At 39.9% G+C, this 7560-nt stretch overlaps 1 long non-coding RNA gene across 1 annotated transcript in view; it reads right to left on the bottom strand.

The window, feature by feature from the left end:
• The window catches only part of LOC146395954 (uncharacterized), a 52629-nt gene extending 46823 nt beyond the window's left edge, over nt 1-5806 (bottom strand). Inside the window, exon 1 of the long non-coding RNA XR_014829459.1 lies at nt 5669-5806. This is a non-coding gene — a long non-coding RNA (uncharacterized LOC146395954). The remainder of the gene's footprint in view (nt 1-5668) is intronic.
• Nucleotides 5807-7560: the final 1754 nt, after the last annotated feature.

Raw genomic sequence — 7560 nt, 5'->3', positions numbered from 1 at the left:
CTAGAAATGACATGGAAAAAACAATTAGTACACAAGGACATTAAAACAGTTATTATAATTATATTCCATATATTCAAGAAGATAGAACGAAAAGTAAGTCACAAATAGAGACATTTGATTACATAAAAGTAACCAAGTCAAATTTCTAGGGATAGAAAAATGCAGTAAGTGACAAAATTTCTCTGAGTAAAATTAACAACAGATTAGACAATGAAACAGAAAAGACTAGTGAACTTGAATACATAACAAAAGAAAATAGTCAGTATGAAAAACAGAGATAAAAGACTGGAGAAAAATTGAACAGAGCATCAGTGAGCTGGGAGACAACTTTAGGCAGTTAATGTAACTTAAAGAGTCACCAAAAGGGGAGGGCATAAAAAGCATTTGAAGAATAACGGCCAAAGATTTTCTAATTCTGTTGAAAATTAGAGATCTATAGATTGAAAACCCTCATCAAAACTGAAGCACAAGAAACATGAATAAAATTATATTGATACATATCATAACTAAATGGAAAAAAGACACATTCTATACAGAAGAACAAAGAAAAGAACAACAGCAAATTTCTTGCTGAAAACAACACAATTGAGAAGACAGTGGAGAGCTATCTTTGAGGTACTGAAAGGAAGAAAAAAAAAGATGTGTCAATGTAGAATTCTATATTTATTGAAAACATCTCAAGAATGGAGAGGAAATAGAGAATTTTGTCAGACATTCAAAAGCTAAAAAAAATAAGTACCAGCAAAACTGAATCATAAGGAATATTGAAAGAAGTCTCATAGGCATAATGAAAATGAAATTTGGTGGAAATCTGGATGACCAAAAAGGAATGAAGAGCACTAAAAGGGTTAACATATGGGTAAATATTAAAGACACTGCTGCTTAATTTTTAAATATTTTAAAAGATAGCTTCTTTTAAAAACCAGGACCACATGATGTTGACTCTATTTAGTCTTTTTTTCCTATCTTACAGTATTGTAATTCTCGATCCAACTCTGAATCTGGTCCCTATAGTGAAATCAGTAGTTAATAATCATATTACTAGAACCATATTTCAAATGTGAAGAACCTTGAATCACTACATGTTAAAGCATTCTCAAACTGAAACATATATTTATAAGACACTTCAAATATCTATCTGTGTACAGGAAGCTGACTAGGAGGTAAAGTCATCAGGCTATAATTTAATAAAGGGAGTTAGGGAGCAAGAGCATCAGATCAAGAATCCTTTTTTGATCCACTACTTTGTGCAAGTCACTAAATTCCTTGCTAGGGGTACAGAGGATCTCACTTCATCCCGAGCAGACCTATAGATTTATTATCAGCTGTAGATAGTAATTTAAGATCTGATACCTGATTGGAAAGTCAGCATTCTAGGTAATGAGATGACTTTTCCATAGATGTAAGATTATAGGTGCAGGTTACATTCAGATACAAATCAGGAAGCCTACACTATTGGTGGGAATGTAAACTGGTGCAGCCACTATGGAAAACGGTATGAAGGTTCCTTAAAAAACTAAAAATAGAGTTTCCCTATGATTCCCCAATTCCACTGCTGGGCATTGATCCAAAAAAGACAAAACTCTAATTCAAAAAGAAACATGCACCCTAATGTTCACAGCAGCACTGTTTACAATAGGCAGGACATGGAATCAACCTAAATGTCCACTGACATATAAATGGATAAAGAAGATGTGGTACATATAAATACAATGGAATACTAGTTAGCCATAAAAAAGATTGAAACAATGCCATTTGCAGCAACATGGATGGACCTAGAGATTATCACACTAAGTGAAGTCAGTCAGAAAGAGAAGACAAATACCTTATGATATATACCTTACATGTGGAATCTTAAATATGACACAAATGAACTACTCTACAAGTCAGAAATAGACTCACAGACATAGAAAAAAATTTAGGATTACCAAAGGGGAAGGGGGTGGAGGAGGGATAAATTAGGAGTTTGAGTTAACGGATACAAACTACTATATATGAAATAGATAAACAACCAGATCTTACTGTATATAGCACAGGGAACTTTATTCAATATCCTATAATAACATAATAGAAAAAATCTGAAAAAGAATATATATATATGTATATCTGAATCACTTTGCTATAAACCAGAAACTTACAAAACATTGTAAATTAAATATACTTCAATTAAAAAAAAGAAAAAAATCAGGAAGGGGTCAAAATACAAACCATCAAATACACTCACTATGTCCTGGGTAAAGAAACTAAAAAAACAGTACTGATAGCTGATTTCTTTCTCCCACTTCCTTAACACCCTCATTAATCCTCTCTGAGTTTGCCTTCTCATGAGAATACAGTGAGTCATTATGTCTGGCTAAGAAGAGCTCACTTATTTTACAGTGCTAGCCAACAGGTTCACCTGTATGGCATTCTAACAGCTAAACTTCTGCCAAAGTACAATGTACCCCTACAACAGCAACTACATCAAACTGCCCTGTCTTCTAAGACTCTTCTCAGTACCTGGCAGGTTGTTGGTTATAGAAAACTAGAACAGTACAATTTAGTTAATAAAGGACTAACCCATAATCGCTGGCATTATTAGCACTATGCAGTATCCCACTGAGATAACCCACCCTTCCTTTTATAGCTCCTTGAAACAATAGAATGATGAGAAGAGGACTGGAGTTAGAACAAATTTTATCTATTTAACTATCCTTCTCTGGATGACTTTCATGTGAATTACAGATAATCTCTGTTAGGGAGTATTGGGCTTGAACTCCAAGTGATATTTGAGGTAAGGAGGGAGGGATATTAGAGAATGAAGACAGGTCAACAATTTCACCTGTTAAAGAGACTTTTAATTGCCCACATAGCAGTCACTCTCTTCTTCCTTCTTCCTAACAGAATCCTGCTTTATTTTTGGGTACCCATGACCTATTTTAGCCATGTTTAGGGAAAGCTGGATTCATCCCCAGTCTGAGGGTAAGACTGATAGAGTCTAGGTCAATCATTATGACCCATTCTCCTTGCCAAGGATCAGTTTAGCAGGAGCATATTTGACCAGAAATTTCAGTGGAAGTTTATTTGGGAGATTGGGGGGACAGGGGGAGGGTACTATTCACTCTTAAGAAAGACACAGAGAGCAATGTCCTTCTTATCCAACTACACTGAACATGAAGTCCACACGTGTAGAGTAGAAGCAAGAGACTCCTAAAGAAGTGGAGTTAGGTTCTTCATTTATTCCTCCTTAAAGCTGTCCTTCCTGTGGACCTCTTTTTATGTTGTGAGTCCTTGGTTCTTAGGCCATGTGAATAGGATTTTTCTGATACCTGCAGCAGAAATTATTCTGATACAATTTTTTTTAGCTTAATTTCACAAAGAAATAAAATAAACCTAGGAAGTAATGTGACTTAACTAAGGCCATAAACCCAATTAACAGCAAAGCTAGGACTAGATTAGCAATCTTTGTGCTAACTGGGCACACTTCAAAGTTAGTACTGAAATATCAAATTTAGATGTACCCACATATCCATGATTAATATGTGATTAATCCATTTTACCTAAGGAAATTAACGTCACCACTGTTTGAGTCATTTGTTTTAATATACTGATTTTCTAGGTCTTTTTGCAAATTCAAATAGTGTTAGTAACATGCCCCTCCAGAGTGATATTCAAAACATCAACAATTGAGATGACAAGAAATCCACCCAATTATAATGGACACTGGCTATACCGCTAGGACAGGGTTCTAGAAGCCCTTGTTTGCCAGGCCTTACTCATGTACTTGCTAGAATATGGGGAAAACCTGGGTTCCCAAGAAGGGGATGGGAGCCAGGGAGCTACATAGAGGGAGGAAAACAGTTCAGTATTTAAAACCAGTTAACAAAAGCAGCAGAAGGACTTCCCTTTTGTCACAGTGGGTTAAGATCTAGTGTTGTCACTTGCAGAGACTCAGGTTGCTGCTGTGGCATGGGTCGGATCCCTGGAACTTCCACATGTCATGGGTGTGGCCAAAAATAAATAAATAAATAAAACCAGTTTTGCTGGACTACTGCAACTGGCTGGTTAGTGTTGTGTTCCATAAAACTTAACACCTAATAGTCTCAGATGTGTTTATTTAACCACCTCATATAGAGTATAAATTCTTTGAGATCAAAAACATTTTATGTTACCAATAATACTTAATTAGTACCTAGGATTTCAATACTAATAAATAAACTTTTCCCCAAATGCTAAAATATGCATGGAAAAAAATTCTATAGTCTCAATCATTTATCCTATAAGTTTATATTAAGTTCTACTAAGTTCCAGGCACACATTGGTGCCAAAAACAGGGAGAAAAGACAGATACAGCTTCATGAAGCCATAGGGCTACTTAAAAAGCACTCAGATTTGTCTACCTAAATTCCTTTAAAAACAGCTGCTATGCATGAGAGCATAGGCCTAGGAACATTGGGAAGGGCCTTGGGAAAGTACAAACTGAGGAAATCGAGGCTTCTAAATGTGCTTATTCTCTTTTAAGGGTCACCAAACTTTGCAACAGGAAACTCTTGTTCACTTCTTGCTCTTCACCTTCCCTGTTCTTTCTGTTTGACACTGTTTCTATCTGACACCAGTGACCACCACTTACTTGATATTGTTTCTTCCTCCATCTCTACCAATGTGATTGACCCTTTTAGTGGCTTCTCTTTTCTTCCTTAGCCCTAAAAAGGCATGTTTCTTAAGATTTTAATCAGACATCCTTATGTATATTCTTTCTTTTGATAATCCACCCACCATTCCAGCCTCAATCATCAGATTTTGTAGTGGGCTCCCACATCTATCCCATCCTAAATATTCAGTCTTTCCCTCAGTCCCAAATCTTCACTGCTATGTTCCTCCCTGACTAGTTTATACATTTGTTTACTACCTCCAAGCTAACCTTCTGCCTGACAAAACCACTTCTGATTATCACACTACCACTATCATCCTGTTTTGCGACCTTGAATCATTTTTGATTCCCCCTCCCTCTTTCACCAGCACAGTGACATAGAACACACATGAGATCAGGAGTTAGGCAGACCTGAGTTCAAACCTAGTAAACTACTTATTAGCTAGGTGACCGCGGGTATGTTAATTAACCCTGTTGTCTCAACTGCATCCATTATAAAATAGAGGCAATATTTCCTAGCTTGGGAACTAAATAAGCAAGAGTATATAAAATACTTGATGTATTTTATTTATTCTATTATTTTTTAAAAGACATTCTTTACTTCTGATCCACAAACCCCCCACCTTTTTTTAGGGCCACACTCGCGCCATATGGAGGTTCCCAGGCTAGGGGTCCAATCACAGCTGTAGCAGCTGGCCTAACACCACAGCCACTCTGGATCCAAGCGAGCTCCGTCTGCAACCTTCACCACAGCCCACAACCACAGCTCACAGCAGTGCTGGATCCTTAACCCACTGAACCTGCGTCCTCACAGGCACTAGTGAGATTTGTTTCCACTGAGCCACTATGGGACCGCCAGTCATTTAAACTCATCTATTAAATCACTTGTACTATGTAAATGATGCTTCTTCATCCTTTAAATCTACATTTAACTTTGTTTTAAATTTTTCTCAATGGAGATACTTCTCTGTATCTTGAAGAATTCTGTTGGTATTTGTTGGCAGCATTAACCCTCTTTTGAAAATCGTTGGTACTTACCTCGCAAGCTCAATTTTTGGATTTCCCAGATTTGCTTTGTCCAGTACGGGTGCTACTCAGAATTCAGTATGTGGGACCCGAACGTGCCTCTGCCCAAGGATCGCCGCATTGTTTCCGGCCAAGAGGGCGGGGCGCCTTGGCGCAGCCGCAGACGCTGCTGCTGAGCGCAACCTCAAGCAACCGATCCCGTGCGTCTAGCTGGAGCTGCAGAGGGCCTAAGGCCTCTGGCGGTGAGTGGGAAAACTGGGGCCTGGAGAGGGGCGCCTAAATACTGGCCTCAACATTGGCCAGCTGCGTGCCTTTAGGGAGTTGACCTCTCCTTGCTTCTGTTACCTCGTCTGTAAAATGGGGATAATGCTGGTACTTCACCTTCATAGAACCACTGTGAGGGTTTCATAAGATATAGAGGTAAAGGGCTTAGGGCGGTGGAAGTGACCTCAAAATATTACCTCGTATTCCTTTATCATGCAGTTTGTGCTGGGGGGAGGCACTGAGCCTGGTCTGTCCCCCTCCCTGGGTCAGTTTGGAGTAGCGCTGGGAGTCAGTCTCCGTCTGAGGCCCCAAGCAGCGAGACCTGCAGGCTCGCTTGGAAGTGTCTCGGACCCTAAGTCTGCACTTCACCAAGCCTCAGGCAGAAAGCTCAGCGGGGGGCAGCACTGTTCCGAGGTGTCACCGTGTACAGGCACAGTGGTCAGTGCCCTGAAGTGGAGATTGCTTTGATGGGCCAGAGCTGGGAGAGAACAGTATTAGCCCCAAACCCCCAGGCCTAGATGGGGTAAGTGGTGGGAAAAGCTGGACCCACCTTACCCACTGCTGGGGTTCTGGGTAGACTCCCTGGAGGGAAAAGGTGGAAAAAAGGCATAGAGGCCAAAGACCTAGAGCCTGGAATACCAGGCAAATGTGGAGGGGCAGAGCAAGCAGGCCCTTAGGACCTGGGTTAGAAGATGGACTATATCAAAAACAATGCAAAGGTATGCAGGGAGAACATGACAGGCCCAGAGTTTGAGCTACTTAAGACTGGTTGAGACCTACATTTCCGTGTGGGTAGTGCAGTTAGGACAATAGAGAAGAAGGATGTTTCCATGGATGCTTAGGCGATGGAACTGGCTGGATTTCATGGAGCCTTAAATGGAAGAGTTAGTGGTTGAGGCAGAAAGCTGGAGGAACCAGATACTGTGGCACTCCCAGATAAAGGGCCTGTTTGGGGCAATGTGGAGGTGGTCAACATGGTGGAGGGAAGGGAGGTAGGTGGATTTGAGCTGGAGCTGGGGCTCTAGAGAAGACATTTTTCTGTCATTTATTCATTGGTTTATTCACCAGATTTGTATTAAACAACTGTGCTAAGCAATCCTTTTGGGCCTTCAGATATTTAGCATGAAATGCCAAATCCCTTAAAGAAAAATTAAATGTGTGGCTATTCAAATTTAAATGTAAATTAAATGTAATAATTTAGAAACTAAAAATTTCAGTTACCCCAGCCACATTTCAGGTGCTTAACAACTCCGTGTGGCTAGTGCTTACCATAATCTTGTGTAAAACTATATATCATAGAACATTTCCATCATCTACATTTTAAACTCATTGTTTGATAGCAGAAGATACATCTCTGCAGTTTTTCATTTTTGTGTTGTCCATAGTCCTTTGTACTTGGCACTTAAAAATACCAGTCTGTGGGAGTTCCCATCGTGGCGCAGAGGAAACTAATCCGACTAGGAACCATGAGGTTGTGGGTTCGATTCCTGGCCTCGCTCAGTGGGTTAAGGATCTAGCATTGCCATGAGCTGTGGTAGAGGTCACAGATGTGGCTCAGATCCTGTGTTGCTGTGGCTGTGGCATAGCCCAGCAGCTGTAGCTCCAATTTGACCCCTAGCCTGGGAACCTCTATATCCCAT

This window comes from Sus scrofa, chromosome 15, assembly GCF_054392235.1.
Source record: "Sus scrofa isolate SSC_HxYL_T2T_F1_AM1 chromosome 15, Sscrofa_HxYL_maternal_Yorkshire_Landrace_v2.0, whole genome shotgun sequence".
In the NCBI taxonomy this organism is placed as follows: Eukaryota; Metazoa; Chordata; class Mammalia; order Artiodactyla; family Suidae; genus Sus; species Sus scrofa.
Note: the sequence above shows the minus strand (reverse complement) of the source record. Positions and strands in the feature narration are given on the sequence as shown.